This window comes from Tiliqua scincoides, chromosome 1 (genome assembly GCF_035046505.1).
Source record: "Tiliqua scincoides isolate rTilSci1 chromosome 1, rTilSci1.hap2, whole genome shotgun sequence".
Taxonomy (NCBI): Eukaryota; Metazoa; Chordata; class Lepidosauria; order Squamata; family Scincidae; genus Tiliqua; species Tiliqua scincoides.
In genome coordinates, this window is record NC_089821.1 from 163,306,308 (window position 1) to 163,315,848 (window position 9,541).

Below are 9,541 nucleotides of genomic sequence, written 5' to 3' on the forward strand. Positions count from 1 at the left end.
CCCATCACCAGCAGCATGGTGTGGTGTGCCTTATCAATTGTTAAAAAAAACTGATGGTGCGCCTTGACAATTTTAGCAATTTGTCAGTGTGCCATGAGATGAAAAAGATTGAAAATCACTGACCTATTCCATTCTTACTTGTGAAGTGATATTAGAGGTTCCTATCATGTGCCCTACTGTATAGGGCTGAGCTGAAGGGGAATGGGCTTTTTGCAAGCATGGGCTTTTTCAAAGCATTCTTAATGGTGCCATAAAGAACACACACACCTTGACCACATTTTTGGTGATATTTTCCATGATGGCTTCAAAAGAGATTGCAAGTCTTCACTTATTCAGGAAGCATTGCTCTTGTTAGCAATTAGCATTGCTTGCCCTCTGCAGTGTCAGCAAGGATATACAGCATTGTGACATCATCCTGTTCACAACACTGTAATCCCTGATTTTCTGCAATTGTTCAGTTCAGTTAAAAGATGCAGTAATTCAAAGGGGAAATGGTGCCAAAGCAGCAGCTGCAGAAAGACAGAGAGCAGTGTTAGCAAATGGGGGGGGGGGGGAGAGAAGATGAATTTATTGCAAATTAAATGAATTTCAGATTACCACATCCCCCCAGCACTGATTTTTAACTAGAAATTGAAATGGGTGAACACTTTTGGTTCAGTGCAGATTGTAGTCCCATTCAACATTTCTAACAGGAAAATATTAATCAAACTTTAAGCTTTATTCTTTTATCAGGGATACACTATCTATCAGGGATGTGCCGGAGTCACTGCATCGAGTCGCTAGTCTCCGACCCCCTGGACTTGAGTCAACTCACAAGTCACAATGGCCAGCCATCACAACTCATTTTGAGCTGCTGTAGAGTCATTTTTGACTCAAGTCAGAATCATTATAAGAAATGAGTCAGGCACAGCAAAGAAAAAAGAAGCAAGCCAACACATACAACAAAAGTGAGTCAGGACTCGAGTCTATTTGAGTCATGATTCTTTTTCAGATCACTGACCCCAAGTTGCAAGTTGGGTCTGAGTCAATGACATCTGTGACTCAAGTAGTGGAAAATGTGTGTTTAACAACTCGAGTCTAGTGTTTCGAATTGAAATCCCATCTCTGCTATATATCATAATGAAAATACCTTAAGTACTGCTTTAAATAGTTCTGCTGAAATGTCAGTCTGATGTAGATTAGTTCATCTTCAATGATTCATTTTTAACACTAATGCCCTTTAGGTCAAAACTAAATTTGATACTTTGTGGAAGGTATTCTTTGGGAGGGGTAGAAACAAAGAGACAAATTGCATCCTGCTGTTTCCCTAAAGTTAGTTTTCCAAAGCAGATTCACTGGAGGAGTTGGGGGGGAAGGGGGACTCTACCTGTTGGTAGAACATTGTCCTGCTTTAAATATAAAGCTGGCCTGGTCATAGTCACTAGATAATGAACTGCATTGAACAAGGATTAATTCATTGTTAACTGCTTTATCTCAAACTATGCAGACCTTGTGAGAATCATTTGCATTTCAAAACAAGGATTTGTTCCAATTGACTTGAGAACACCTGCTTTCCACAAGCCACAAAAACAGTTTACAAAAAAAGAAAAAGAAAACAGGCTTCCAGTTTATTATTAAATATCCAATATATCAGCAATAAAAAGGAGAGGGAGAAAAGCATGCACCAGCCCTCTGCCAATTAATAGCCAGATCTTTCAAAGGGTCTTCAAACAAAAGCAACTTCAACATATTTCTGTCCAATAAAAAAAAACAACACAGCCACAGAACACTAGGTACAGCCTGAAAGAGGAAGGTAGCATTTTCCTATTGCTTTTTACATGGCCTTATAATTTAATTTGTGAGATATCATGATTATCAGCAATTGTTCTCTAACTGCATTTCACACATAACTCAAATCCCCACTTAGCCAGGAAGCTTGCTAGATGACTTTGAGCCTACTCCATAGGGTTGTTTTGAGAATAAAAAACAGGGAGGAAAGAACATCACCTTGAGCTCATTGGAAGAAAGGGAGGATATAAATGCAATAAATAAATATGTATATGAAAAGATACAATAACTATATGTAAAATGCCTATCAGTATTATGAGGAAAGTGGGGTGCCACAGCAGTTCTGCGGGCTGGTCCAAGACCTTGCAAGATCCTGGGCTGGCAACACAGCAAGAAGGGGCAGTGCCGTCCAACCTGATGCCTGCGCTCATAAAGAGCCAGGTAGCCATTGGGAGAGGTTGCTCCTCTCCTAGCAGCTGAAGTTCTGGGAGGACAGCCACACAGGGCAGTAGCCTCATCCCGCCCTTACCCACCCCTTTCCCGCCCCACCCTTACCAAAGAGGCCCCGAGCCAGGGCATTGGGAACTGGACCAAGGAGATCACGGGACCTAAGGACAAGTTGGCCAGAGTGCAGCAGGTACAATAGAGACCAATGGGTTAGATGTTGGGTGGTCAAGGGCTACAGAGTCAAAATGGTGACTTGAGGCAGCGGAGAAAAACCCTCACCTTCCTTTCAGGATTTTCTATGCTGCTTTGACAACCAGCTGTATAGAAGCACATGCTTGACACATTAAATTGGTATTGATCATTTGTCCATGTGTTGTTGTGAATCAATTTTAGTAAGACCAAACTCAATCTAAGGAAAGAATGACTATTAGGCACAGGGTCTTATCTTGAAACATCCCTTATTATACCATACTGTGACCGTCAGAAGCAAAATGGTGTCATTCATCCTCTGATCTAATGAAGGTTCCCCCCATGATTTGAATTCATGCAGGATTGTCAATGGTAAAACTCCACAGAGCTGTGCTCCCCCCAAGAAAGAAGCAGCGAAGTTGCTAGGATTGCTAGATCAATTTTTTTCAGATAAAGGCTACTATGGAGATCTGGCATGTCCTTTGAGGCTGCAATGTTCAGGAATAAGGGACAATCCTTTAAAACAAGAAAGGTCAGACAACACTGGCAGCTGAACAATGGTTCTTTTGTCGTGTGTGTTCGTGATGCCACTAACCTGCCTGCACTTTGCCATGCCATCTGCTTAATTAGGATATTTTTATCTTCCCTAGGGAGTTCCTCAAAGGCTTAACTGAAAAGCCTTGCCTAGATAGAAAGTGCTACATGAATGCAAAGTCTTTATTATTTTCTCATCATTAAAGCAACGAAACTCAAGGGAATCTACCAATATTCCTAATCATCAAGGTAATGAAATCATTAGTCTGGACAGTTGTGGAGACTTGTAAGGCAATTTTGCTCACTCTGATATTACACGGTGTGATCAGACTCCTTAAATCTGTTTCATTTGGACGTTGCTTTCATAATTTTTCATAGAAAATGTTTCATATGAAAATTAATTAGGGAAGAAGGCTTCATATATCAACAGGAGCCCTGCCCAGAACTGTGGTACAGACACAGCCACAAGCTTCAATGGGCTGTACTAATGCTCCATGACAGCACCATCACAGACCACTGATACATGATGACACACTACTTCACTGGCATGGGTGCTACCACTTCTGTGGCTCTTATGCCTCTCCAGTGAGGCATACAACCTGCACACATGTGCTGCCTGATGAGGTTTGACAACACATTCAGACTCCATACAGGTTTTGATATCATAGCAGCAATGTTGATGAATTGGATTAGACCACTTCCTGGTAGGCCCTAACCATGGGCCTGCAGCAGCTTTCTCTTAGTCTAAGGTAGGGATTTTCAACCTTTTTCAACTCACAGTACACAAATGGTCAATGCACACCACCAGTTTTTTTAAAATTGCATTATTATATTACGTTACAATTAATAAATACAATTAATTTGATTGATATTAAATTATTTGATGTAATTAAATGATTCATCTAACTTTGGTTTTTTAATTACAAATCTATCTCTGCTCTCAGGCCTCCAAGTGGTTGCTACAAGAACTGCAGTGCTTCTGGGGAGGACAGTAGGAATGGGAAGCAGGTACATGCCAAGCGCAGCACTAAGCCCAGCATGAGGCTCAAAGCAGCTTCCAGCTGCCTCTTCTAAGCATGCCACAGCATGAGGCACAAAGCTGCCACTTCCGGCCCGTTTGCTGGCTGCTTCTTTCACTTGTGCGGCTGCATGAAGCTCCAGGCAGCCACTTCTTCCCCCATGTGGCTTCTCTCTGTCTCCTCTGGCCCCAGGGCACACCTGAGGCCTATTTGCAGCATACCAATATGCCATGGCACACTGGTTTGCCACACATGGCAAAACGGCTGGTCTAAGGAAAGAGAGGATGGGGAAGCCCAGAGGGTGGGTTAAACTTAAGGGGGCAGTGTACATTTCATTCAATGTATTGAACACAAAATAACTCACACAGTTAGGATGGATTGTATGGTTACATACCACACAATGCTCCCCTGTTTTCTCAGTGAACACTAGGTATATTCAGACTCAACTATTGTGAGCAACCAAATGAGGCATAGCAAACACACCATTTACGTAACATGTGTAAAGCAACCTGAATTTCCCTCATGCAGTCTCTCCCTTCCTTTCTAGTTTGAAATATCATGAAGTTTTTGTCCAAGAAGCAGGATACAAAAGTTTAAAACTAAAGGATTTAGAAGGGGAGATAAACTAAGCAGGCAGCCAAGTTATTGAGCCAGCAGGGCACCAAATCTTCTGTCTCTTGTGGCATTGTACTGTGCCATAACGGGTACAGGTGTTGAGGAAGAGATGCATCAGGTCTGTACGTTTTGTGATTCCTCAGACTGAACACAGCCCACAACTGTGTCCAAATCCCCTTTTCCCAGCTCCAGATAGGCCACAAAAATATGGGCTTCATGATATGGTTGATGGGGCTGACTTCCCAGTGATGAATCACCAGTTGTGCAGACCTGAGTTACAACACCCCCTGCATAACTTCACCTTAGCATTCTTGAGATGTCAACAAACCTGGCTGAGTAAATACATGGAAAGCCTGGCTACACAGTAACCTTTAATGGTACATATTGGGGTTTGCTCCAGATTGCAGGGGCAGTCTTGGTCTGGCTGCCCATGGTTTACATGCAAATGACTCACACGATTTTAAGTATGCATGCCCAGACCCTACAAAAAGACACACAAAAAAACAATAGTTTAAATAGGGCTGGTGACTTCACCTGCCATTCCGCTTATTCTGTTTATTCAAAGCAAGCCTGAAATGGGAGAATGAAGCTGGTGTTCCCTCAGTGTTCCTGCGCTTTTAGTTCTTAAAGGGAGAGCAAGCATTTATTGACTTTAAGAGAGTTTTGACAACATGTGACTTTGGCTTTAGGCTGTGACCTCAGAACGTAACCCTCGCATAAGATATGGGCTGCCTGTATACTATTAATGAGGGTGGATTAGAAATAATTCTAGGAATTTGTGGGATCTGTTAGATTTTAGCACATTTTACTTCACATACAGTTATTCTCCTAGGTGTGCATTTCCCAGCCCGTATTTTCAGCTTTGTTTCAAATGTCACAAACAAAGAGTCCTTTAGAAGCAATTTTAAAAAACCCAAAAAATAAAATATTGCAAATAGAAACTTTGCTGAGCCTTCCATAAAAAGGCCTTTATCAAAGTTCACTGGAGTTAGGCAGACTATATTGGCATTTGAGAGGTGAAACTATAGTCTGTACCCTTTAGAAAAGCAGCATTCTTCTCTGCTGATGGTTGTAATTGTTCCTCTCCGAGTTTCAGCATCTCTGTTTATAAAAGGTCTTCTGATTGAGCTTCAGTGGCAAAGTGTTCCAAACAAGCAAGATAAAAGAGGTTCTTAACTTCACATGGCATTTTTCTTTTGATATATGTATCTTCCAGAATGCAGCTTTAAAAAAAAAAAAAGACACCCTTCCGTCAGATTTTATTTAAAAAAATTGCTGTCAGATGCTATTTTTATATAGACGGCTGTCATCACATTCAATCTAGAGAATAAAGTGATGCTTTGGTGTGCTCCAAAGCTGAATATTTGTCTTTCTAAAAGGCATTGTATTTAGACAAGATTCAAGTATACCAGCCAGTGGGTAGGGAAGGGCCTGTGCCTCAATGATAGGCTGCATGTTTTGCATGCAGAAGGTCCTGGATTCAATCCCTGATATCTCCAAGGATAGCTGAGAAAGATACCTGAAGTGGCTGAAGAGCTGCTGCCAGCCACTGATCTAGATACTGTAGAAGGCCATTTGAAATGCTCACCAAGACTTTAAGCAAGTCTAACTTTGCAGTTGAAATGACAGTTCTCCCAATTATAGAATTTGAATCTTTCCTTTCAAATGCTGGTTCTGAAATTTCAGCTTGAGGACTACTGCACAATGTACTCCCGTATCCGCAGTTTCAGTAATCTGCAGTTCCACAGATACCAGGAACGCACTTGCAAAAGGTAGGGAAAGTAAAGTAAATAGCTCTGCCTACCCTTGTGTAGAGAAACTGCTGCATTTGGAGGACTCCAGGTAGTCTTCGCAGCTGCCAGCAGCCTCTTCCTGGTCATGCGATGCTCCACCATTCAGCCAGTGTCACCAGAATGCATTGCGTGATCCAGACCACACCTGCTGCACTTCCCGAGTACACAGAAATGCCAAAGATGATACAGTACTTACATAAGCTAAAAACCCAGTTTTTTAAAAAGTCTGAAAAATAGAACTTTTTCCTTCAAACTGCACAAAGCAGGTCAAATGCTGAGTTTGGGCTGTTCGAAACCACCTTGAAAGGTGGGAAGAGAGGCTGAAGGGGGCAAGCCATATAACATAGAACATCCCCCTTTTTTTGCCCTTCACTGTGGTCAAAAAGTTCCATGACAAGACGCACTCATTCCAGGTCATTCGTGCGGACCCTCCCTACTGATGTGAGCCCATTTCTTTCTGCACAAACGAAGAGACAAGGAACATTGCGACTGGATATTATACAGCACTGCAGCAATGAGAATGGCTGTCTTGGCTGATTCTACCACCAGGAGTCGGTTCTATAAAAACTCTTGGCAATTTATCTTTGCTTTCCTTTGCAGCAATGAATTCAACCAGGAATGTATTTGCATAACACTGTCTGGCAGTCAGAAAGATGCATGGCTGTACATTCAGAAATGCAAATCAGCAAGTTCCACAAAAAAAAAAAAAGTCTTACAGAAATGATGCTGCGTAATTACTGGCAAATTTTACTCTCTAGTAGTGTGTACTTCCAAATCTGGCAATTTTCAATGGAGATACATTGTCATAGGAACATAGCAAGCCTCCTGGCAGTACAATCTTATGCATATCTACCGTAAACTAAACCTACTGAGTTGAATGGAACTGTCACATGAGTGTGTATAGGACTGCAGCCTTAGACTATGTCAGATCTTTGACCCTTTGACTGCAATCCTATCCACACTTTTCTGGGAGTAAGACTTATTGAACACAGTGGAACTTACTTCTGAGTAGACATACACAGGCTTGCACTGTTAGTTTGTGTCTAGTCCAGTATTTTCTGCTCTGACTGGCCAGGGTTCTTTAGCATTTCAGGGAATGGTCTTTTCTAACCCTACTACCTGAGATTCTTCAACTGAAGATGCCAGGAATTAAATCTGGACCAGATGCACATTAAAAATATGCCCTGTTGTTGGACAACAGCCCTTCCCCAATAGATTCTTGTCCTCTAGAAACAAAATAAGTCTGGCCATCTCAGTAATTCAGCTTCATGGTTTATGACACTTCAAATGCAAGGGGGATGGAATTGGTGCCTAAACCAAAGCTTTCAATTTCCTGATGTACTGAGTCACCCGGTGCACCCTGAAATGTCATGCCTCTTGCCTTTTCTGCCCTGTTTGTTCTAGAGACAAGTGACATGTGATAATGGACAAGGAAGGGGAAAACTGCAGCACATCAAGCATCACTGAAAAATCCCTCAAAGCTTTTCAGGATATTAGCTGATGTTATCTTTGATTGTGGGGGTTGCATGTCCTTTTATCTAGGAATCATTCAAGTTAATTAACACAGCTTAAGGAATATGGAAGATGCAAATCTCTTTCCTTCCCAGATGATGAGTAAATATATATTGATGTATGCCCTGTTTTCCAAGACACTGCAGGCCAGGCCAGCATTTTAGTGAAGAACAAAAAAAAAAAAAAAAAAAAACACAGTAGGCCATTTTTGCACATTATCAGAAGTTGTTTTTATTTTTAAAGCACCAACATTCACTAGGTATAATAGAAAAATTGAAATCAAGACAGACCCTTCCTCAGGCTTACAATGGTATTGATCTGTTTTAGATCAGCTTGTACTAGCCTTTATTTAGGATTATTGTTTTATGACATGAATATTGCTATATTTCATAATGCTCCCATTCACCACCTTATCTCACTGGAAAGGTGGGGTATAAATATATGAATGAATGAATGAAAGAATGAATGAATGAAAGGTTGATTTGGTGACAGCTGTCACCTAGCTGTCAACTAGCTGCTCATGACACATGCACATCCTGGCCCCTCCCTTTGCTTCCCTGTCAGCCTTTTTAGTTGCATGGGAGGAACATGGTTCATCTAAATCATTCTTCTACATGTGCTGCTAAATCTAAATTTGTAGTAAGTTTAGCAGTGCATGTACAGTAGTGGAACTGTTCACACAACCACCACCCCCAACCCGGTGGTTAAAGAAACTATCCCACAAGCACAGGGAGGGACAAGGATACATATGTGTCACAAGCACACTCACATCCATAATCACATAAAGTTGGTCAGACAGGTGGAGAGAAAATGCATATGAGTTACATCAATTTGACAATGCTAGAACAAGCAGGAGAGTTTAACAAGCAATTAATAGTGCAGTCCGATGAATGATTACGATAACCGTTGAGAATACAGTGGAACCTCTGTATCCGCAGATTTGACTTACTGTGGATTTGACTTACCGTGGATGCCGGTGGATACCAGGGTCCCAATATAAAGGGGTTCAAAAATAAAAAAGGACCAAAACCAACATTCCTACCTTGGCGTGGCGAAACTGAAATTTGAGACCGAAACTTAAATTATTCCATTACATTCAGCCTCAACTGGTAGCTGAACGTGGTACAGCATCTATACTGATGCATTCTGGGGTGATGATGGGAGAAGAGAAGACACTCCATGTGACCCAGAAGTGGGTCTTTAAAGCTATTTTCAGCCTTGAGAGCCTGGGAAATGGAGTGGTTTTGCCATGCCAATGTAGGAACACCTGTTTTGGCGCTTTAAAAAAAAATAATAACATTTTCACTGTGTATCCATGGTTTTCAGTATCTGCAGGGGATTCTGGAATGGATCTCATATGAATACCAAGGTCCCATTGAATTTATAAACCCCTTTTCAACAAAAAATATCACAAACAGCCCAATCCTATCCTGTGCTGGCCCATGGCAGGTAGCCCTTTCACTACTCGGACCCTTGACTGGGTGTTTTTCTTCCTGTAACTTCAACGAAACATCAGCGTTTTCATGGGCAAGCATGAGGGATTCCTGGCACTGCTCCTTCTCCAGTTAATGACTAAGCCCAGACAGGATGATCTCCCTGCTAGTGTAAATAGGCAATTCAGAAGGTAACTTTTTATGCAAAAAAAAAAAAAAAAAAATGCCTGTA